Source organism: Salvelinus fontinalis, chromosome 2 (genome assembly GCF_029448725.1).
Source record: "Salvelinus fontinalis isolate EN_2023a chromosome 2, ASM2944872v1, whole genome shotgun sequence".
In the NCBI taxonomy this organism is placed as follows: domain Eukaryota; kingdom Metazoa; phylum Chordata; class Actinopteri; order Salmoniformes; family Salmonidae; genus Salvelinus; species Salvelinus fontinalis.
The window spans coordinates 60967838-60993077 of record NC_074666.1 but is presented as its reverse complement, the minus strand read 5'-3'; positions in this window follow the sequence as shown (position 1 = coordinate 60993077).

Sequence of the window (25240 nt, the reverse complement as noted above, 5' to 3'; positions counted from 1 at the left end):
TTAGGAAGGACGCCTGTATCTGTGTAGTGACTGGGTGTATTGACACAACATCCAAAGTGTAATTAATAACTTCACCATGCTCAAATGGATATTCAACGTCTGCTTTTTATTTAATGTCAACCCATCTACCAATAGGTGCCCTTCTTTGGAAAACCTCCCTGATCTTTGTCGTTGAATATGCGCTTGAATTTCACTGCTCGACTGAGGGACCTTACAGATAATTGTATGTGCGGGGTACAGAGATGGGGTAGTCGTTCAAAAATCATAAACACCATTATTGCACACAGTTAATCCATGCAATTTATTATCTGACTTGTTATGCAAATTTTTACACCTGAAGTGATTTTGGCTTGCCATAACAAGGGGTTGAATACTTATTGACTCAAGACATTTCATCTTTTCATTTTTCATTCAGTGTGTAAACATTTCTAAAAACATAATTCCACCTTGACATTATGGCGTATCGTGTGTAGATCAGTGACACAACATCTAAATGCAATCCATTTAAATGTTTCTCTCAAAATCTCTTCATTAAAAATCATGGACACTCCTACTGACAGTTGTGGCTGCTTTGTGCGATGTATTGTTGTCTCTACCTGCTTGCCCTTTGTGCTGTTGTCCGTGCCCAATAATGTTTGTACCACGTTTTGTGCTGCTACCATGTTGTGTTGCTACCATGTTGTTGTTATGTTGTGTTGCTACCATGCTGTGATGTCATATGTTGCTGCCTTGCTATGTTGTAGTCTTAGGTCTCTCTTTATGTAGTGTTGTGTTGTCTCTTGTTGTGATGTGTGTTTTGTCCTATATTTACTATATTGTATTTATTTTTTATTCTTCATCCCAGGCCCCGTCCCCGCAGGAGGCCTTTTTCTTTTTGGTATGTCGTCATTGTAAATAAGAATTTGTTCTTAACTGACTTGCCAAGTTAAATAAAGATTAAATTAAAATGAAATGCAGGCTGTGACACAAGAAAATGTGTAAAAAGTCAAGGGGTGAGAATATTTTCTGATGGCACTGTAAGTACTTATTTATGATCAGCACCTGAATAGGGGAATACGAGATTACAGATGAGTTAGAAATGGAAGAGCATAATTAGCATAACATGTTAATGTAGATGTAGAGAAGCTTCTCAAGTAGAAGGACCTAATTAACATACTAATGTAAACGTTCCAACTCTGCATGGGCTCAATCGTCAAGTCTTTGCATAACATGTATTATATGTTTTGTAACTTATTAGGCCCATGTTTGCTTCACTAATGTACCTTTGACTGTCTGTCTCGATGTTAACGTCGTTATCCATTGACAATGTTCATTTTAACTTTGCACTTTCAACTCCAACGTATGTAGAGATTAATCCACTTCAAACCTAACCATTAGGTATCAGTTCAGTTGGTCACCAACAACAACATGGTCCTGTGACACTCTCAGTTAACTTTGTACTATCTAAATCTATATCTATCTTGTTTTTGTAGAGATCATTCCACTTAAAGGGATCGGATGAGTTGGTTACAAATGGGACCATTGTCCTTTGACACGCTCCCACCAATGAATTCAAATGTACAGGATTTGACTTTGTTAACTTTGCACTATGAAACTATTCCCAACATATTTGATGTCTAATTTTAGTAGATGAATCCACTTAAAAGGATCAGCTGAGTTGGTCACAAATGGGAGCATGGTCCTGTGACACGCTCACACTGTCTCCTACCGTTGACTCCTAATTAAAAGGATATGGTTCATGACAGGGTCGAAGAAGTTCCTTGTTGAGGAGCGAGGCGCCAACTGTCAACACTGATGCATATATAACACTCCCTAGGATGGAGGCAGAGCAGGCTAAGATGTGTGGGGGTAGCTCCAGGGGAAGCAACACCTTAGACCTAGCCCATTAACACTTCTCATCTCTATTACCCACTGAAATGTAATGAGTTGTTTTTTACTTTTACGGTGACAACCATTCGTAGTTACCCATGTACTAACTTTGGTTGTAGTTACTGTAGGCCTACCAACTTTGTACAGCTAATCTATTTGTAATTCATTTAGGTCATTTTTTCAATTTCTCTCATTTCTGCTGTATCAATTGTTGTTTTTCCTTTGATTTTCAGATCATAGAAAGGTGTGCAGGAGTACAGAAAAGTATAGTACAGTATGTAGCACAGGTACAGTATGTGCCTGCAGCATGTTGAAGTGAATAGGTTCAGTGCAGCACAGTTTCCTGAAAAGAGAATGATTGAGGATCCGTGCTTTTTCAGTCACAGTACATCTATGTCTATGCTATTGAGGCGATCTTGAACATGCTCATTATTACACCTTCGTTCTAAAATGTCCACTACAGACCACTTGACCAAGATCCACTTTTTTTGATCGAAACATGGTGTAGGCCTAACTAGCCTAGTTAAAATTAAGTGGTGTAGCAGTTGTGTGTGCAGGCCCTACTTTCTTTCTACACATTTTCTTTGGCCCAGCACCTCCTAACAATTGATGTGCGTTTTTCTTAGACTATTATGTCTTGAAGTATCCAAAAGAGACGTTCAGAGGAAGATGACCGTGTGCTGGAAAAACAACTGCTCTGTCTCCTGGTGTCAGCTATGTCCCCCCAATTACTTACTATCCAAAACGGTCTTTGTTCCTGCCTAAACTAAGCTCAATTCCACTTATTTACGAGGGATGTTCTGCCTGCACACTGTCTCTCACTGCGCTAAGCTTTTCATTTCAGTACTGTCAGATGTATTATACTGGTGGTTGCATGGCTACCATCAGAGAGGAAAACAGTTGTTTGCTCGCCGTCACTGCTTCAACAGAAGTGTTCTAGCTGCCCATTCGTTGAGCATCATTTAAAAAGGGATTAGCCACGCAAATGAACCCCTATCGCTTTAAGTGGGCTGAAAGTTCAGCAGCAGCTGAGTTCTTCTCTGCTAATTACAGCTGAATGACTGCTAAATTAAACAGCAAATTAGAGACATTTAGAGACATCAGCTGCCTAATATGATTCACACCCAATTTCCTCCTTGATGTCTGTCTGTCTGTCTCTTCTCTCTATAGCCGCAGATTTTTGAGCCTCTACTGTGATCTCTGAGAGATGATGCATTTACAGGATGTAAGTTGACTTTAGGTGGCCGCTCCAGGAATTGACCTGCTGCCACTTATCATCCATTTCTTGGTGTTGTGGCCGTTAACAAAGGTTGTCCAGTGGGTCCAGTGGCCGTACAGTAGATGAGCTACATTCTACTATAATAGGCAGATCACACTGGCTAGCTAAACCGTATATCTTTAGAGTATGCCTAGCTAGCCACCTGACTAACACACTAGAATGGAGCATCACTGGTGATTCCAAAGATACCGCGAACCCTGAACTGAAAGAAACACAAAACAGTCTATTCATTTACATTCTCAGATACTGAAGTTGGACAGGATTCTATCACTGTTGTTAGGTTAGTGCAACCTAGGTTCAAAGGCCTTGCTTTCATCCCTTACCCCAGGCAAGAGGGAGAGCTGTGAGCCTATGCCATTATTAAGGGTGGATATTCATTCATGGGCACAGGAAGTGGAATGATCACAAGACCTCACTTATCTGAACTAAGGGCTGATTTGACTTCAAAGGTCCATTCATAGTTGGTGGTATTTCTGGTTCTGAAGCCTGGGTCTGCCTCCACTTCTCCACTCTGGACTGTTATCACCTAGTTTGTGTCCCAAATGGAATCCTAGTCCATATATAGTGCACTACTTTTGACCAGGGCCAATAGGGCTCTATATATGAAATAGGGTGCCATACTGTATGGGATACAACCCTATACTGTTCAAATACCTCTGGTCCAGCCCCATGTTTTATTCAAATTTGCAATTTAATTAAAATAATATGACCAATAGCTATGAAATGTGTCCTTGTGTGTGTGCACTTATGTAAAACCAAAGTTTAACTAACCAGTGTTTTTGAAGACCATCAGCAAAGGCGGTATAGGCTGTTGGGATATTTATTTATAACTCTGAGAACTGATTGTAACTTTTTTGTTCCTCAGAGTGTCAGGACATCCACCGAAGGTGGCTCCTCTCCCTGTTCGGGTGGCGCTCGGCGGTCGTCGTCGCCGGTCTACTAGCTGCCACCGATCCTTTTTCCTTTTCTTTTGGTTATGTCTGTCTTGTGTGTCACCTGTGTTCTATTTGGGTAATTAGGGGGGGGGGGGGGGTATTTTATCTCGCCATTTCCTCTGGGTTTTGTGCGGAATTGTTGCGTTTACTGTCATTCAGTTTTGGCTTGCGTTTTGGGTTCTGTTTGACAGGTGGTTTGAGGCTACTGGTGTAGTCCTGTTTTTCCTGTTCTTTGGACCATGTTTATTGAACGCCCTTTCGGAAACTTGTTTTCTCTTGCGCCTGACTCCACACCCACATGTCCTTTCGGAGAATATTGACACAGAGAATATAAAATACTTACAAACAGTAAACGCATTCAAACAGAATGAATGAGAGCTTATGGCAAATTGCTCTTCAAAACAAATGATAGACACACGCAGGAATTGTGCTTGTTATTTTCTAGCAATCTTACAGGAGCGCATGAGTAAGCCCAAAGCTTTTCAAATGTTTAAACACAAAACTAAAATGCATAAAAGACAATTTTTCACAATAACACTACAAATACTTTCCTTTTCATCGTCTTAAGCTTTCTTCAAATATACAGTACAAGACTGTATGGGGTAATGGAAAGTGTTGGTGTACAGGACTGTATTGGGTAATGGAAGGTATTGGTGTACAGGACTGTATGGATAAATGGAAGGTGTTGGTATACAGTACAGGACTGTATGGAGTAAAGGGTGACAACTAACAGGGTGGAAAATAAACAAAGGAATTCGAGTTAATTTTCTAGCTACAGTATGTTACATTTCTACGTTACAGCAGCTGTTGCTCTAATCCTCTTACTTGTCAAAGAGAAGAAATTGCATTGATTGATATCCTTGACATCTCTGCAAATGAGTTCATGACACACTGGCGTAACGTAGTTTTTCTGGATCCCCGCATGGTCAGAGTTCACCCCCCCACTCCCCCTAAAATAAAAAATCTAATGTGTCAGCCAGACAGCCACTCACATAATATAGACTACCGATCGCTGCCCATGATGCTGAAATTGTGAAATGTCTATGCGGCTGCCTATCAAATTGATGATGGTGCCAGGGCATGTAGCCTGTAGCTTTGCTTTAGCTAATGTATACAGGTTTATTGGTAGGCCTACTTGGTCCTCATTCTCATGTTGTAACGACTTTCCTCTTCTTCTGACGAGGAGTAAGAGATATCGGACCAATGTGCAGCGTGGTAAGTGTCCATTTTAATATATAAAACTGAACACTACAAAAATACAAAATAACAAAGTGAATGAACAAACGAAAATGGAAACAGTCCCGTATGGTACAGACGGAAAAACAACCACCCACAAAAGGAAACAAGCACCCACAAAACACAAAGGAAAACAGGCTACCTAAATATGGCTCCCAATCAGAGACAACGACTGACACCTGCCTCTGATTGAGAACCATACTAGGCCAAACACATAGAAATAGAACAGAACAAAACATAGAAAAACAACATAGAATGCCCACCCCAACTCACGCTCTGACCAAACTAAAATAAAGACATAAAAAAGGAACTAAGGTCAGAATGTGACACATGTTAAGCCTAACATTTCACAGAGCTATACACGGTGTCGCAATACTGACATTTAGACTGCTGACCGGCTGCAATAATGTCATTTACTTCAAACAATGCAGATTGTAACAGCATACTAATCAGCTACCAATAGATTATTTGTATATACTGTACAACTGTACTGTATAGCGTACCTGAACCTGCATGACATAAGCAATCCTCTTGCTCTCTCCCAGCTTGGATAGAAAGTTGTGGTGCGTCAAACCAGTCTCTTAATGCTACAAAATACAGTCAGTCCACTCTCAAAACACTAGCTTCCTAGGGATCGATTCATTATGCAGTATAGCCTACTATCTGTAGCGACAGTATATACAGTGTTAAGCCGCTATTTAGCTGCAATTTATACACTTTTAATAAAAATATAACATCAAACAGTCAAACATTTCTCCTGAAGTATTCCTTGCTGTGTCTCTCGCTCTCTGTCTGTGTGTCTTCATCTCTTTTCTTTCTCTTAGGAAAAAGTTTGTGTCTGTACTCTTTTCATCTACGTAGAGGGCTGTAGTAACTACAGTATGCGACTGTGTTGCCTTTTACCACGGCCTGTAGGCCTAAGTTGCGGGCCCGACTGTTTTCTATACTAAGTATTGACAACCCAGACAGTCCTTTCGGAGACGTGTATTATATGTCCATTACGCTGCACACAATTTAAACATAGTCTTGAATGGTGTATGACAAGATATAACAGAGATAAGGGACTGTTGCTATTGCAACCACACAACTGAAAAACCCGGTTCACCAGTATGAACGAAATCACAAACCACTTTTTGTTAGACCCCTCAAGAACCGTTGTCCACTAAAGATGATAATCTGTTTGCATCTACCAATTTATTGTCTGTCCTGTATCCAGACGATCTGTCCGCAGAGCTTCCTTTACAGTTAATCTCTTTCCGTAGTGTGTTGAGGCCAAGTAAAGCTGTTGCAGAACCAACCCAGCCAGCCAGCAACTGCTTATTTCAAGCACCACTCCCTTCTGCCCAGTTTCCCTGGTTTTGTTACGGCAATCAAGCTGTTTTTTAACCATCCCTGTAACTGTCGCTTCTGCAGAGAGATCGTTTTCTAAACTAAAAATAATAAAGGACTACTTAAGAAGCATTAGACTATCGGTCTGATATGTGCTTTTGAAGACCTGATTAATGACCACATTGCGCCGTTGTAGACTTGACCACGGCATTTGTACATTGCACTGGCGGCATCGCAGACTTGACCACGGCATTTGTTCAATGATATCCCCACACTTTCAATCAGTTCAATGATTTATTTTTCGAGGCCTAAAGGCACTTTAATCAGTCACATTCTCGAAGCCCGAGAAACAACACTTAGCTTTCTAGTATATATGGAAATTAAAAAGGTTTATGAATAAGTTATTGGAGGGTTACTGGCAAAAATGATGTATAAAAAAAAAATTGACTTCAATGGCAGGCGCATGGGCCCCAGAGCTCGTGTGCCCCCCTGCCTTGGCAGCGGGGGTGTCCGGTACGCCAGTGTCATGACAACGCTGAGAAGGATGAGTTCTTCTCCTCTCTTCTGGACTCCTTCGTTTGTGGTTTATAGTGCTATTGATCCAAGCCTCATACCATCTGTCTCTCCAACACATTGCTATTACTGCTGCTGCCTTTCGACTAACCCAGATTTGTCTCCTCTGTTTTTGATGCTCCTATTCTCAAAAAATATTTTTCTTGTGCAGTTATTTGTGTGATAAGTGAGCATTTTGTAAAAATATGTATTCTCTTCTATCCTTAATTTATCTTACGGCAGATATGAAGTATGTTTGCAGTTTTTCCCAATTGTTTACACACTAAAATTAGCGCGAGTGTAAAGGGTCCTACGTGTATCTGGTGTAGCGAGTCAGGCGCAGGACAGCAGATATGAGTAATCAACGTACTTTTACTCAAAATGTAAAAAATACAAAGTAACAAATACACGCACACCATGACAGACCGAAAATACAATAAACAATCACTCACAAAAAACAATGGGGGAACAAAGGGTTAAATAATGAACAAGTAATTGTGGGATTGAAATCAGGTGTGTAAAACAAAGACAAAACAAATGGAAAATGAAAAGTGGATCGGCGATGGCTAGAAGGCCGGTGACGTCGACCGCCGAACGCCACCCGAACAAGGAGAGGGACCGACTTCGGCGGAAGTCGTGACAGCGAGGCACAATGACCCAAACCTGTAATTAATTTAGCAGAATCTGCAATACTGCTACACCCTACACCAAATCTGCAATACTGCTTCACACTCAGATTGCAATTCTATAGCAAACATTTGGCAAAACACAACACACAATTCTCTACCTTTTGTACAACCTTCACAACTGAAATGTATTTTGTGCAAATAAAAAGAAACACTGTTCAACAAGCTAAGCTCAATTACCAATTGATCACCTTCACTCTTCACTTGTGCAAACACTAATTTCGTGAATGTTCACTTTGCAATCAGACCTTTTGTGTGAATTAAAATGACCACAGGTGTTTGGAGAACAATGGAAGCAAACTTGGCAGAGTAAAGAGTGTAAAGGTAATGGTGGGGTTGGGGGTAGAGGTAGAGGAAGACCAAGAACAAGGAGAGTAATCTCTGATGAAATGCGGGCGACTTTGATGTACCATGTGGTCAACCAAGGTTTGACCTTGATAGAGGATGGGTAGAGAGTGAAGCCCAATCTGAGCAACTTCACCATAGCATCCATCATCTGGACGTTCCAAAATGAGAACAGGTATGTACTGCAGACATCGGACTTATCTACTACTTTTTACTACTTGACAGTAGTACAGCATAAAGCACAGAAAAGACTGTAGATTCAAATACATACTGTAAAGGGGAACAAAGTAAACGTTTAATGTATTACTGTATGTATGAAATTAGGAGCTATACTACTTTGTAAGATGTTTATCTTGCATACTGTATTACTGTAGTGTTTACTGTACTGTATGCTATTTTGTTTTTGTAGAACTGATAGACGACCACCACGTGGTGGTAGAACGTGTCTATTTACACACGAACAGGAGGCTGCCTTTGTGCAAATGGTAGTTGAAAATAATGCCATAAGACTGCGGGAAATCCAACAACAGATGATTGAAAACCTGGCCATCTTGCACAACATCAGAGTGAGCCTTTCAACCATAGCCCGTATCCTGCATTTGTGTTCCTTTCTTGTTTGAGTACACACAAACAAAATACAGTATAACATCTTAGTCTTTACACTGAAATACGTTCTGATAGTAGTGTTTTGAATATGTAAAATTAGTGTGATCTCGGTTGTCACTAAATTAGATTAATTTGAAAAAAATCTGTAATATGTAAAAATCTGAAAATCTGTAATATGCCAGTGTATTTTTTGATTTGACTTACTTTAAGACGTTTCTCTATTTCATTTTGATGAGAAAAAGGGTAATATTGAATATGGTAATTCATGTACTCAGTATGATTGCTATTCATGTAACTGTCTGTCTTTGATTGTGTTTGTATGTGGGTGTGTCCCTCCCTGTGCACTAAAATATCTACAGTGCCTTGCAAAAGTATTCATACCCCTTGGATTTCTTTTTTTATTTTGTGTTACAAAGTGGGATTAGAATTGATTTAATTGTAAACAGAAATGTCAACAATCTACTGAAAATACTCTGTAATGTCAAAGTGGAAGATTTTTTTATTTCTTTGTTTTTGATGAATAAAAATGTGATAACTAAAATATAGTCATTACATAAGTATTCAGCCCCTTTGTTTAGGCAAGGCTAAATTAGTTCAGGAGTAAAATTTGGTTTAACAAATCTCATAAGTTACATGGACTCACTCTGTGTAAAATAATAGGGTTTGACATGATTTGACATGATTTGTGATTTGTGACCATTCCTCTGTCCCCAATACATACAACATCTGTAAGGTCCCTTAGTCAAGCACAGATTAAACTACAGAGAGCAGTGATTGGTAGATGGATAACATTATCAAATCAGAAATGGAATATCTCTTTAAGCATGGTCAATTTAGTAATTATGCCGTGGATTATGTATTAAACCTCCCAGACACATCAAATATACAGTCGTCCTTCTAAACTGAGCTGCAGGACAGAAATGAAACTGCTCAGTGACGATACCATGAGTCAATTGGTGATTGTAAAACAGTTGCCGAGTTCAATGACTGTGATGGGGGAAAAAACTGATGAATGCAAAAATACCAAAGCATGCATCTTGCATGCAACAAGGCACTAAAGTAATAATGCAAAGAAAATGTGGCAAAGAAATGAACTTCATGTCCTGAATGCAAAGCCTTATGTTTGGGGAAAATCCAGCACAACACATCACTGAGTAACTGCCTCTTCATTTTCAAACATGGTGGTGGCTGCATCATGGTATGGGTATGCTTGACATCAGCAAATACTAGGGCAGTTTTTCAGGATAAAAATAAATTAGAAGGAGCTAAGCACAGGCAAAATCCTAGAGGAAAACCTGCTTCGGTCTGCTTCACACCAGACACTGGGAGAGGAATTCACCTTTCATCAGGATAATGACCTACAACACAAGGCCACATCTGCACTGGAGTTGCTCAACAAGAAGACAAGAAGGTTCCTGAGTGGCCAAGTTACCGTTTTGACTTAAATCTGTTTTAAAATCTATGCCAACATCTTGACAGAGCTTTAAGAGTTATTAAAATAATAATGGCTAATATTGCACAATCCAGGTTTGTAAAGCTCTTAGAGATTTGCCGAAGAAGCTGTGATCGCTGCCAAATGTGTTTCTAACATGTCATGACTCAGGGAGCTGAATACTTATTTTTTAAAATCGGTGTCCCTTCCACGGGACGGTTGAGCTAACATAGGCTAATGCGATTAGCATGAGGTTCTAAATAACAAGAATATTTCCCAGAACATAGACATATCTGATATTGGCAGAAAGCTTAATTCTTGTTAATCTAACTGCACTGTCCAATTTACAGTAGCTATTACAGTGAAAGAATACCAAGCTATTGTTTGAACATAAAAAGTTATTAATGAACAAATTTGGCATATTTGGGCAGTCTTGAAACAACATTTTTAACAGAAATGCAATGGTTCATTGGATCAGTCTAAAACGTTTCACATACACTGCAGCCATCTAGTGGCCAAAATGTATCTTGCACCTGGGCTGGAATAATACATCATGGTCTTTCTCTTGTATTTCAAAGATGATGGTACAAAGAAATACAAAAGAACGGTTGTTTTATTCTTTGTATTATCTTTTACCAGATCTATTGTGTGTTATTCTCCTACAGTTCTTTCACATTTCAACAAAAGTCAAAATGTTTCCTTTCAAATGGTACCAAGAATATGCATATCCTTGCTTCAGGGCCTGAGCTACAGGCAGTTAGAGTTGTGGTTTCAGGCAAAATTGAAAAAATTGGAAGATCCTTAAGAAGTTTTAATATAATATAAAATGTAGTTGTTGCATAACATTTTCTTACACTTTGACATTATTTTGTGTAGATTGTTGACACAAAATTACAATTAAATCCAGTTAGTCTCACTTTGTAGCACAACAAAATGTGAAGAAATCCAAGTGTTCTGAATACTTTTGCAAGGCACTGTCTGGTTGTCCCTGTTCTGTCTTCCTTGTCATCAGCAGCACCAGCCACCTGCGGGCATGTTTCCTCTCTCATCTCACCATCACCCCCATTCCATAACTATTAAAAAGCATTGGCTTGTAGGCTTGGGAAGGGCCAAAAGCCATTGTAATTATTTGAATTAGTCTTAGTGGCAATCAAGAGCTAACCTTTCAGACTGCATCATCCCTTCAGGGGCGTATGTGTGAGGGGAGGCTTTGCATGGGTGCTGTGTGTGTGTGTGTGTGTGTGTGTGTGTGTGTGTGTGTGTGTGTGTGTGTGTGTGTGTGTGTGCGTACGTACACATGCTTGTGTGTGTGTGTGTCTGAGGTTGTGACTGGTCATGGCAGGCCTCTGCACACACACAGGGTATTAATAATCTCATTCTCTCATCACCTAACATCAACCAACCGGATGTCATAAAGTTGGATATAGCTCTGCTCCCAGCCTCCTCTGCTGTGAGTTCAGTTATATTAATAAAACTAAACCAGTAGATGGGATTGATATAGAGCCAAATATGCTCCACAATAATGCAGCAATAAGGTCAAATAAAATAACAACAAAGTAATCGGGATAAGATAGAACAGAGGAGGCAGGAGCAAACAAGCAAGGAAACTACTTCCAGCCAAACACTATTGGATGTCATTGTCAAACACAAGCATTTCGAATGTTTTGGCCAACGGAATGCCAAAATGTCCCATTCCAAGAAGAAGAGGAGGAACAGGGTTAAATTCACTAGTCTAAATCGAACAAGATATTTGCACTCAGATACATTTTGTTTGTACTTCATCTAATTGCCACAGGGGACAGAGAACTGATGGGCTGCACCTTTACGAAAATGCACATGATATAATGTCATTATCAGTGAAGTAATACGGCATCACCTGATTTCAGCTAAAAAGATGCAAAGCACTGCCAAACTGATGATTTCATTCACCCACAAGCAGCAATTTCATAGCAGCTACGTCAGATGCAAATTGCCTATTTGTTTTTACATCAAAAATAGCTCCCTATTTCCATAGAATGTAAAACATGAAGTATTTTCCCTCAGGAATCGTTCCACTCTATAATTGTGCGATAATCAATAAAAATGTAGGACGTTTACAGATTGTTGAGGCACGAGATTTTTATGGGAGCCAATCATGACATTGCTGTCTATGTCATGCTAATGGTACAACCAGTCAAGGAGTAAGCCTGCAGACCCATAGAATACAGATCATGTATTCTAAGAAGAGCTATAGCAGGAAGTCAGCATATGGTGCCTCGAGCTTACTGATGTTTCTGTCTGGGACTCTGGTTATCATCTATCCCCAATTGAACAATGACACATTAGTGCTATTAAAGTGAACAAGTAATACTACTTTGAGATGCATCTCTACTAAAGGGACCCTGATCCATTATGAATACATTATGGCTATAATAAACTTCGTAGGTGTTCAAGTTGGAGAGGATATTTCAATTGAACCATTATTTTCTAGATCCTTCTTTTCCATTTCAAAGCTAGGTGTTCCAAGTTCACATATTGATCGTTGTTCAGAGGCCTTTTAGTGGAAACAGAACACTCACCATGCCCATCAATGTTCTGTCTATCGTCTGCAGTAACTCACAGCCAGGCCTCTGATAGGCCGTTGTCCTCTGAATGCTCCTGTGGAAACCACAACGTGGCATTTTTCTCTTGCTCTATGTTACCCCATCCTCTTGTAATGATAGCACATAGCATATAGTAAAGCACTGGCACTTCACACATACAGTTGGCAAACACTACAGTGAGTAAGATGTGAAAATAGCGCAGATGTTTTTTCGAGGAGCTAGGCTTGGTACTAGGAAGCTGTTTGTGTCGCTATAACTACACTAGATACCATTTCGAGTCCCTTTTATGGAGATCAAGCCATGCCACAGCTGACAGTTAGCATGATTACACATACAGGATTTAAAAACCACAAATAAACAGGCTAATGTGCATACAGTTTCTAATCGTCAGAAAACCCCATGTGGCTCACATGGCTAAATGATGAAACAATGATTGACTCATTAGCCAACGGCTGAAAAAAACTGTTCTTTCCGCTGTAGCATCTCTAAGCTACAAAATGTGTGTGGCTTTACCGGCTGGTACAGTAGATCTACAGGTAACTGCGTACATAAAAGAAACGCTTAAGTAAATGAGGGATACAAAGTATATTGAAGCAGGGTTCTTCCACACAGGTGTGGTTCCTGAGTTAATTAATGATGCCTTTAATGCTTATAGTCACGTATAAAAATGTCTAGTTAGCCCGTGATTTTCGCTACCACGGCTAGAAGAGATCTGTGAGTTTGAAAGACGAGTCTCAAAGGAGCGCAGGGGGTTTAAGGGTGTGTGTGCGTCAATTACACAACAAATTACACCGTTCATGGCATTAATTGACTCATCAAACAATGAGTCAATGACATTGGTGTTAAAAATTCCAATTGATGTTATATCACTTTCCCATGCATCACTCTATAATATATATTTTTTTAAAGTGGAACCCTTCCTCTAGCAAAGTCTGCCTTTATCTAATACCAAACATGTTGCTGCCTGTCATCAACTGAAACACTTCACTGCGACATCCTAGCTAATCTGTGGAGAGATTAGGATGAGTGGAGGAGCACATCGGAGTGGCCTCTTCCTGCTTTGATCTTAGACAAAAGACAGCACCTTCCCAACAGGTTGTTCCTCAGAACAGGTGTTACGTAGCGTTGCTCTAGCCTGGGTTATGTCTCATTACGGTTGGATGAGTTTTGTGTGTGTGTGTGTGTGTGCGCGTGTGCGTGTGCGTGAGCGTTCATCAGACAGAATGATGAATAGGTCTTCCGGTCCCCACAATTTCCCTGAGCCTTTATAAAGCAGGTGGCTTCAATCTGCTAACAGCAAATATGCCCCATCCAGTATAATGTATGTAAATGTACAACAAGTATGGCATTGATTATGGTAATCATATGCACCCACCCAAAGCTCACACATGAATGAGTTTTAAAACCCATAATTAATTTATGCAGGATGCCAGATTTATAGGTCTAGCTTCTCATTATACAAGTTAATTTGGGGTTCAGGAGTAGTATGGGCAGAGTTATTTGTACATATGGCACAGTGGTTCCACGGTGTAGCTTCTAGCTTATCTCTCACAGGCGAACTGGAAGGGGACTAGCCATATGACATCCCGTGGGAGCGATGGTTCCACTGAAGTCCATCTGGCAGTTTTTACAGTTGAACTGTTAATATCCCCTTCGACTTTTGCAAAGAGCTGACACATTTATCCATTCAAGCCACTCAACCTGGTGCCAGGGTTGAGGTCAATTGAATTTCAATTCCAGTCAATTCAGGAAGTACACTGAAATTACAATTAAAATTCTCATCAACATATTTCAATGAGGAAAATGTGGAATTAGAATTTGGTTCATTTTGAATTGACTGGAATTTAAATGGAGTTCACCCCAACCCTGCCTGGTGCACATCTTGTTTTAGCGGAGTAGCCCTACTTATTAAAGCCATTGCACGGATCTGACTGTGTTGCCAATTAATGAGATTTACATTTGCCAAATGTATTTGTTGCGTCGCTTTAAATAATCGGTAGTTGTGGTAGTTAATCTAAATTGGTAATGTACCTCATCTGGTGAATACCTAGCCTGGTATAGTCCAGTCCGTTTCAAATCAAATCAAATCAAAGTATATTGGTCACGTGCGCTGAATACAACAGGTGTAGGTAGACCTTACAGTGAAATGCTTACTTACAGGCTCTAACCAATAGTGCAAAATAGGTATTAGGTGAACAATAGGTAAATAAAGAAATAAAACAGTAAAAAGACAGGCTATATATAGTAGCGAGGCTATAAAAGTAGCAAGGCTACATACAGACACCGGTTAGTCAGGCTAATTGAAATTGAGGTAGTATGTTCATGTAGATATGGTTAAAGGGACTATGCATATATGATGAACAGAGAGTAGCAGCAGAGTAAAAGAGGGGCTGGCGGGACACAATGCAGATAGTCCGGTTAGCCAATGTGCGGGAGCACTGGTTGGTCGGCCCAATTGAGGTAGTATATACATGAATGTATAGTTAAAGTGACTATGCATATATGATAAACAGAGTAGCAGCAGCGTAAAAAGAGGGGTTGGGGGGGGCACACACTGCAAATAGTACGGGTAGCTATTTGATTACCTGTTCAGGAGTCTTGTGGCTTGGGGGTAAAAACTGTTGAGAAGCCTTTTTGTCCTAGACTTGGCACTCCGGTACCGCTTGCCACGCGGTAGTAGAGAGAACAGTCTAGGACTGGGGTGGCTGGGGTCTTTGACAATTTTTAGGGCCTTTAAAGTTTGTGCTTGAGCCAACTGCTATCTACGTTTGTGTATTGTCATGCCAAACATGTATACCTTGACAAACACTGAAGAGTTGGCTGCAGCACATATGGAACCAGGCAAATAGATACCTTAAAGATACCTACTGTAAAAATTATCTTATCAGGAATCAAGATAAGACCCAAGTGCAGACTGTGTGAAGTGACAATGTTTATTGTAACAACAGGGGCAGACAAACGACAGGTCAATGAAGGCAGGGGTCGATAATCCAGTGTAGAGGCCAAGGTACAGGACGACAGGCAGGCTCAGGGTCTCGTCAGGCAGAGGTCAGTAAATCCAGAGGTGGAGCAAAGGTACAGGACGGCAGGCAGGCTCAGGCAGAGTGGTCAGGCGAGCGGGTACAGGGTAAGTACAGGCAAGGGTCAAAAACCAGAAGGCCGAGAAAAAGGGTAAAGACAGGCACAGAGACAAACCACTGGTTGACTTGAACAAACAAGACGATCTGGCACAGACAGACAGAAAACACAGGTATAAATACCCAGAGGATAAGTGGGGAAGATGGGCAACACCTGGAGGGGGTGGAGACAAGCACAAGTACAGGTGAAACAGATCAGGGCGTGACAGATCTATGGATCGATGTAAGCCAACATACTGTGTAAGCAAACCAAGATTTGTGGTTCTGTCTTTGGCTATAGCTTTGCATTTGAGTGCAGAAGTGTGTAACATTGACTGTTTTACATCCCCTGCTCTCCAAATGGGGCATATGTACCTAAATCAACTCAAGGTTACTCAAGGTTAAACAGGTTGTGCAGTAACTGGATAGCCAGAGGATAGCACCAGCACCAGAAATGAGATAGTGATATCATCCAAATTGTCCTTTTCCTCCTGCAGGATATCCCTAATCCTTTGTTGATGAGGTCCCCCCCACATAAAAAAATATTATAGAATACTGTTGTTTATTACTATATACGTATGCTATTTACTGTAGTGTTTTTGCACTGTGTTTTTGCAACAAAAAAAGCCTAGAGGCTTCTAAACAGCTTCTACCCCCAAGCCATAAGACTCCTGAACATTTGATTAATTTGCATTGCCCCTCCCCCCACCTCCCCCCCTCTTTTACACTGCTGTTACTCTCTGTTGATACCATCTATGCAAAGTCACTTTAATAACTCTACCTACATTTACAATATACCTCAACTAACCGGTGCCCGCGCACATTGACTTTGTACCGTGACCCCTATGTATATAACCTCACTATTGTTATTTTACTGTTGCTCTTTAATTACTTGTTACTTTTATTTCTTATTCTTATCCTTATTTTTTTAAACGGCATAGTTGGTTAGGGGCTCATAAGTAAGCATTTCAATGTAAGGTCTACCTACACCAGTTGTATTCGGCACATGTGACTAATACGATTTGATTTGACATACCGTCCAAGATGGTGTAGCAGTCGGACAAGTGTTTTGTCTTGTCCCGTCCTGTGCCGTGTAAATATAATTTTCCTTGTTTTTTTTGTATATATTTTGTACATATTGTCATCTCACTTTCCATAAACGGACTGAAAATAATCTCCTGCAACCCGCTGCACCCAATGTGGTCTGCTATTTTTATACTTTAGAACAGGACCCCTCATCAGAAGCTAGCCAGCTAACTAGCTACTAGCTAGTAGCTAGCTACTAGCGGTCTTCCCGTTAACTCGAACACCAGCCAGCCTCAGCTCGGTCAATACCTGCTAGTCTGCACAGCACGATATCAACCCAGAGCATATCGGACTGCTTTTTCTCTACCACATCTCTGGATTCCTACAGGAAGCTCTGATCCTTTACACCGGATCATTGCAGCTAGCTAGAGCTGCAATCCGAGTGGCTATTCCTGGCTAACGTCTCTGTCCCAAAGCAAGCACCAGTTAGCCTTGAGCTAGCCTCGAGCTAGGCACATCTCCCGGCTAGCCGAAGATCCCACCAGCTAATTCTTGGGCTACAATACCTATTTTACCAATTGGCCTAGACCCTTTACTGCCGACAGGGAGCCCCGCTGATCCATCACGACTGGTCTGCTAACGTAATCGTCCGAGGTGGTATCAACAGGCTGTTCCGCTGCGACATCGCCAAAGGACAATCTGCTAGCCCAGGCCCGCTAGCTGTCTGAATTGCCGTGTCTCCCTAGCGTAGTAGCGACTACTGAACGGCTCCCTGAATCACTTGGCTACACGTGCCTCTCCCTAATGTCAAAATGCCTTGTCTATTGCAGTTTTGGTTAGTTATTATTGTCTTATTTGACTGTGGAGCCCCCAGCACTGCCCAATATGCCTTAGAGAGCCCTTTTGTCCCATCCCCGACACATGCGGTGACCTCACCTGGCTTAACTGGTGCCTCTAAAGACAAAACCTCTCTCATCGTCACTCAATGCCTCGGTTTACCTCACTGTACTCACATCCTTCCATGCCCTTGTCTGTACATTATGCCTTGAACCTGTTCTTCCACACCCAGAAATCGGCTCCTTTTACTCTCTGTTCTGAACGCACTAGAAGACCAATTCTTATAGCCTTTAGCTGTACCCTTATCCTACTCCTCCCCTGTTCCTCTGGTGATGAAGAGGTTAACCCAGGCACTTCAGCCCCCAGCAGCACTCTTATTCCCCAGGCGCTCTTATTTGTTGACTTCTGTAACCTTAAAAGCATTGGTTTCATGCATGGTAACATCAGATGCCTCCTCCCTAAGTTTGCTTTATTCACTGCTTTAGCACACTCCGCCAACCCTGATATTCTAAACGTGTCCGAATCCTGGCTTAGGAAGGCCACCAAAAATCCAGAAATGTCCATCCCAAACTACAACATTTTCAGACAAGATAGAACTGCCAAAGTGGGCTGTGTTGCAATCTACTGCAGAGATAGCATGCAGAGTTCTGTCATACTATCCAGGTCTGTGCCCAAACAATTTGAGAATCTACTTTTAAAAATCCACCTTTCCAGAAACAAGTCTCTCACCGTTGCCGCTTGTTGTAGACCCCCCTCAGCCCCCAGCTGTGCCCTGGACACCATATGTAAATTGATTGCCCCCCATCTATCTTCAGAGTTCCTACTGTTAGGTGACCTAAACTGGGATATGCTTAACACCCCGGCCATCCTACAATCTGAACTAGATGACCTCAATCTCTCACAAATGATCAAGGAACCTACCAGGTACAACCCTAAATCCGTAACCATGGGTACCCTCTTAGATATCATCCTGACCAACTTGCCTCTAAATACACCTCTGCTATCTTCAACCAGGATCTCAGGGATCACTGCCTCATTGCCTGCGTCCGAAATAGGTCCGCTGTCAAACAACCACCCCTCATCACTGTTAAACGCTCCCTAAAACACTTTAGTGAGCAGGCCTTTCTAATCGACCTGGCCTGGGTATCCTGGAAGGATATTAACCTCATCCCATCAGTAGAGGATGCCTGGTTGCTCTTTAAAAGTGCTTTCCTCACAATCTTAAATAAGCATGCCCGATTCAAAAAATGTAGAACTAAGAACAGATATAGCCCTTGGTTCACCCTAGTCTTGACTGCCCTTGACCAGCACAAAAACATTCAACGGCGTTCTGCATTAGCATTGAATAGCACCCGCGTTATGCAACTTTTCTGGGAAGTCAGGAACCAATATACACAGTCAGTTAGAAAAGCTAAGGCTAGCTTTTAAAACAGAAATGTGCATCCTGTAGCACCAATTCCCAAAATTCTGGGGACACTGTAAAGTCCATGGAGAATAAGAGCACCTCCTCCCAGCTGCCCACTGCACTGAGGCTGGGAAACACTGTCACCACCGATAAATCTACGATAATCGATCATTTCAATAAGCATTTCTCCACGGCTGGCCATGCTTTCTACCTGGCTACCCCGGTCAACGATTTGGAAAGATTGGAAAGTTGCCGCGGTCATCCCATCAGACACTCTAGACCCAAACTGTTATCAATCAATCAATCAATCAAGTTTATTTTATATAGCCCTTCGTACATCAGCTAATATCTCGAAGTGCTGTACAGAGACCCAGCCTAAAACCCCAAACAGCTAGAATGCAGGTGTAGAAGCACGGTGGCTAGGAAAAACTCCCTAGAAAGGCCAAAACCTAGGAAGAAACCTAGAGAGGAACCAGGCTATGAGGGGTGGCCAGTCCTCTTCTGGCTGTGCCGGGTGGAGATTATAACAGAACTATGCCAAGATGTTCAAAAATGTTCATAAGTGACAAGCATGGTCAAATAATAATCATGAATAATATTCAGTTGGCTTTTCATAGCCGATCATTAAGAGTTGAAAAACAACAGGTCTGGGACAGGTGGCGTAACCGCAGGCAGAACAGCTGAAACCGGAACAGCAGCAAGGCCAGGCGGACTGGGGACAGCAAGGAGCCACCACGCCCGGCAGTCCCGACGTATGGTCCCAGGGCTCAGGTCCTCCGAGAGAAAGAAAGAGAGAAGGAGAAAATTAGAGAGAGCCAAGATTTTCAAAATGTTCATAAATGACAAGCATGGTCAAATAATAATCAGGAATAAATCTGTTGGCTTTTCATAGCCGATCATTAAGAGTTGAAAACAGCAGGTCTGGGACAGGTAGGGGTTCCGTAACAGCAGGCAGAACCGTTGAAACTGGAATAGCAGCAAGGCCAGGCGGACTGGGGGCAGCAGGGAGTCGTCATGCCCGGTAGTCCTGACGTATGGTCCTAGGGCTCAGGTTCTCAGAGAGAGAAAGAAAGAGAGAACGAGAGAATTAGAGAAAGCATACTTAAATTCACACAGGACACTGGATAAGACAGGAGAAGTACTCCAGGTATAACCAACTGACCCTAGCCCCCCGACACAAACTACTGCAGCATAAATACTGGAGGCTGAGACAGGAGCGGTCAGGAGACACTGTGGCCCCATCCGAAGATACCCCCGGACAGGGCCAAATAGGAGGGATATAACCCCACCCACTTTGCCAAAGCACAGCCCCCGCACCACTGGAGGGATATCTTCAACCACCAACTTATAATCCTGAGACAAGGCCGAGCATAGCCAACAAAGATCTCCACCACAGCACAAACCAAGGGGGGGGCGCCAACCCAGACAGGAAGATCACGTCAGTAACTCAACCCACTCAAGTGACGCACCCCTCCCAGGGACGGCATGAAAGAGCACCAGTAAGCCAGTGACTCAGCCCCTGTAACAGGGTTAGAGGCAGAGAATCCCAGTGGAGAGAGGGGAACCGGCCAGGCAGAGACAGCAAGGGCGGTTCGTTGCTCCAGAGCCTTTCCGTTCACCTTCAAACTCCTGGGCCAGACTACACTCAATCATATGACCTACTGAAGAGATAAGTCTTCAGTAAAGACTTAAAGGTTGAGACCGAGTCTGCGTCTTTCACATGGGTAGGCAGACTGTTCCATAAAAATTGAGATCTATAGGAGAAAGCCCTGCCTCCCGCTGTTTGCTTAGAAATTCTAGGGACAATTAGGAGGCCTGCGTCTTGTGACCGTAGCGTACGTATTGGTATGTACGGCAGGACCAACTCGGAAAGATAGGTAGGAGCAAGCCCATGTAATGCTTTATAGGTTAACAGTAAAACCTTGAAATCAGCCCTTGCCTTAACAGGAAGCCAGTGTAGGGAAGCTAGCACTGGAGTAATATGATCAAATTTCTTGGTTCTAGTCAGGATTCTAGCAGCCGTATTTAGCACTAACTGAAGTTTATTTAGTGCTTTATCCGGGTAGCCGGAAAGTAGAGCATTGCAGTAGTCTAACCTAGAAGTAACAAATGCATGGATTAATTTTTCTGCATCATTTTTGGACAGAAAATTTCTGATTTTTGCAATGTTACGTAGATGGAAAAAAGCTGTCCTTGAAACAGTCTTGATATGTTCGTCAAAAGAGAGATCAGGGTCAAGAGTAACGCCGAGGTCCTTCACAGTTTTATTTGAGACGACTTTACAACCATCAAGATGAATTGTCAGATTTAACAGAAGATCTCTTTGTTTCTTGGGACCAAGAACAAGCATCTCTGTTTTGTCCGAGTTTAAAAGTAGAAAGTTTTCAGCCATCCACTTCCTTATGTCTGAAACACAGGCTTCTAGCGAGGGCAATTTTGGGGCTTCACCATGTTTCATTGAAATGTACAGCTGTGTGTCATCCGCATAGCAGTGAAAGTTAACATTATGTTTTCGAATAACATCCCCAAGAGGTAAAATATATAGTGAAAACAATAGTGGTCCTAAAATGGAACCTTGAGGAACACCGAAATGCACAGTTGATTTGTCAGAGGACAAACCATTCACAGAGACAAACTGATATCTTTCCGACAGGTAAGATCTAAACCAGGCCAGAACTGGTCCGTGTAGACCAATTTGGGTTTCCAGTCTCGCCAAAAGAATGTGGTGATCGATGGTGTCAAAGGCAGCACTAAGGTCTAGTAGCACGAGGACAGATGCAGAGCCTCGGTCTGACGCCATTAAAAGGTAATTTACCACCTTCACAAGTGCAGTCTCAGTGCTATGATGGGGTCTAAAACCAGACTGAAGCATTTCGTATACATCGTTTGTCTTCAGAAAGGCAGTGAGTTGCTGCGCAACAGCTTTTTCTAAAATTTTTGAGAGGAATGGAAGATTCGATATAGGCCGATAGTTTTTTATATTTTCCGGGTCAAGGTTTGGCTTTTTCAAGAGAGGCTTTATCACTGCCACTTTTAGTGAGTTTGGTACACATCCGGTGGATAGAGAGCTGTTTATTATGTTCAACATAGGAGGGCCAAGCACAGGAAGCAGCTCTTTCAGCAGTTTAGTAGGAATAGGATCCAGTATGCAGCTTGAAGGTTTAGAGGCCATGATTATTTTCATCATTGTGTCAAGAGATATAGTACTAAAACACTTAAGTGTCTCTCCTGATCCCAGGCCTTGGCAGAGCTGTGCAGATCCAGGACAGCTACACATATATAGACATATATCCATCCTGTCCTGCCGCCAAACGATCTTCAATGCCATCCATCACTCCTTCCGTGGCCTCCAACTGCTTTTAATTGGTAGTAAAACTAAATGCATGCTCTTCCACCGATTGCTGCCCTCACCTGCCCGCCCGACCAGCATCACTGCTCTGAACGGTTCTGACTTAGAATATGTGGACAACTACAAATAACTAGGTGTCTGGTTAGACTGTAAACTCTCCTTCCAGACTCACATTAAGCATCTCCAACCCAAAATGAAATCTAGAATCGGCTTCCTATTTCGCAGCAAAGCCTCCTTCACTCATGCTGCCAAACATACCCTCGTAAAACTGACCATCCTACCGATCCTTGACTTCGGCAATGTCATTTACAAAATAGCCTCCAACACTCTACTCAGCAAACTGGATGTAGTCTATCACAGCGTCATCCGTTTTGTCACCAAAGCCCCATATACTACTCACCACTGCAACATGTATGCTCTCGTTGGCTGGCCCTCGCTACATATTCATCGCCAAACCCACTGGATTCAGGTCATCTATAAGTCTTTGCTAGGTTAAAGCCCCACATCTCAGCTCACTGGTCACCATAGCAACACTCACAGTATATTTCACTGGTCATCCCCAAAGCCAACACCTACTTTGGACGCCTTTCCTTCCAGTTCTCTGCTGCCAATGACTGGAACGAATTGCAAAAATCACTGAAGCTGGACACTTATAGCTCCCTCTCTAACTTCAAGCATCAGCTGTCAGAGCATCTTACAGATCTCTGTACCTGTACACAGCCCATCTGTAAATACCACACCCAACTACCTCATCCCCATATTGTTATTTATCTTTTTGCTATTTTGCACCCCAGTATCTCTATTTGCACATCATCATCTGCACATCTATCACTTCACTGTTAATGCTAAATTGTATTTTTTTCACCTCTATGGCCTATTTATTGCCTTACCTCCCCAATCTTCTACATTTGCACACACTATATATAGACTTTTTTCTATTGTGTTATTGACTGTACGTTTGTTTATCCCGTGTGTAACTCTGTGTTGTTGTCGCACTGCTTTGCTTTATCATCCCCCAAGATCTTTCATTCGCTCTTCTGACTGTCCATCAACTCCTGGCTGAACCGTATGTCACAGCCACTGACAAAGCACGTTCCTGCACTCCTTACTCTGTAGTGTAGCAGGAGTTCCATCACTGGAGCACATTCAGAAATTGATTTATGGCCATTCATCTAAAATGTCTGTTTGTCACAGGCGGAAAATATTAATATGAGATGAAAGGTGAGTTCAGGATGAGGGCAGACATTTTTATCAAGAGAGACCTTTAAGAAATATGCACATTTTATCTAACAATAAACATACAAATATGTATTTTACAGTTATAAGGAAGGTGAAATCTTATCGTTAGATGTTTTATCATTTGATTATACTATATTGTAACGAGTGCGCTGAGAGTCGGGAAGCAAGTTCAGGGAGTGAGTGTTTTAATAAATAAAAGAAACAATGAACACAAAACACAAACAACACACTGACATGAAAACAGAGTCAATAACACCTGAGGAAAAACCAAGGGGAGTGACAGATAAAGGGAAGATAATCAAGGAGGTGATGGAGTCCAGGTGAGTGTCATGAGGCGCAGGTGCGTAAGACAATGGTGACAGGTGTGCCGGAAGAATCAGCAGCCCGATGACCTAGAGGCCAGATAGGGAGTATACGTGACATATATTTAGAGGGCATATACGAAATGTCAAGCCATATTCATACAGTTTTGTTGAATAGGAAATATAGAACATCATAAAATATTTAATAAAAAAAAAAAAATCGAATATTTGTACTGTGTACTTGAGCTTGTGTCTTCAAAAGTGACTACATCTCAGCAAGTTATAACTATATGTAGTTATATTTAACTGGTTTAAAGCCTAAAATTGATTTAACAAAAAAAAACTCCTCATCAATGACAAAGCCAAAACAGGTTTTAAGAATTTTTTGCCGATTTAGGGGGGAAAAGTTCTTTGTTGAAGCACCTTTGGCAGCGATTAACACAATTCTTCTTGGGTATGACACTAAAAGCTTGGCACACCTGCAGATCCTCTCAAGCTCTGTCAGGTTGGATGGGGAGCGTTGCTGCACACCTATTTATAGTTCTCTCCAGAGACGTTCATTCAGGTTCAAGTCCGGGCTCTGGCTGGGCCACTCAAGGACATTCAGAGACTTGTCCCGGAGCCACTCCTGCGTTTTCTTGGCTGTGTGTTTAGGGTCGTTGTCCTGTTGGAAGGTAAACCTTCGACCCCGTCTGAAGACCTGAGCACTCTGGAGCAGGTTTTCATCAATGATCTCTCTGTACTTTGCTCTATTAATCTTTGCCTTGATCCTCACTAGTCTCCCAGTCCCTGCCGCTGAAAAACATCCCCACAGCATGATGCTACCACCCCCATGCTTCACCGTAGAGATGGTGCCAGGTTTACTCCAGATGTGACGCTTGGCATTCAGGCCAAGGAGTTCAATCTTGGTTTCATCAGACCAGATAGTCTTCTTTCTCATGGTCTGAGAGTCTTTAGTTGCCTTTTGGCAAACTCCAAGCGGGCTGTCATGTGCCTTTTACTGAGGAGTGGGTTCCGTCTGGCCACTCTACCAAAAAGGCCTGATTGGTGGAGTGCTGCAGAGATGGTTGTCCTTCTGGAAGGTTCACCCATCTCCACAGAGGAACTCTAGACAT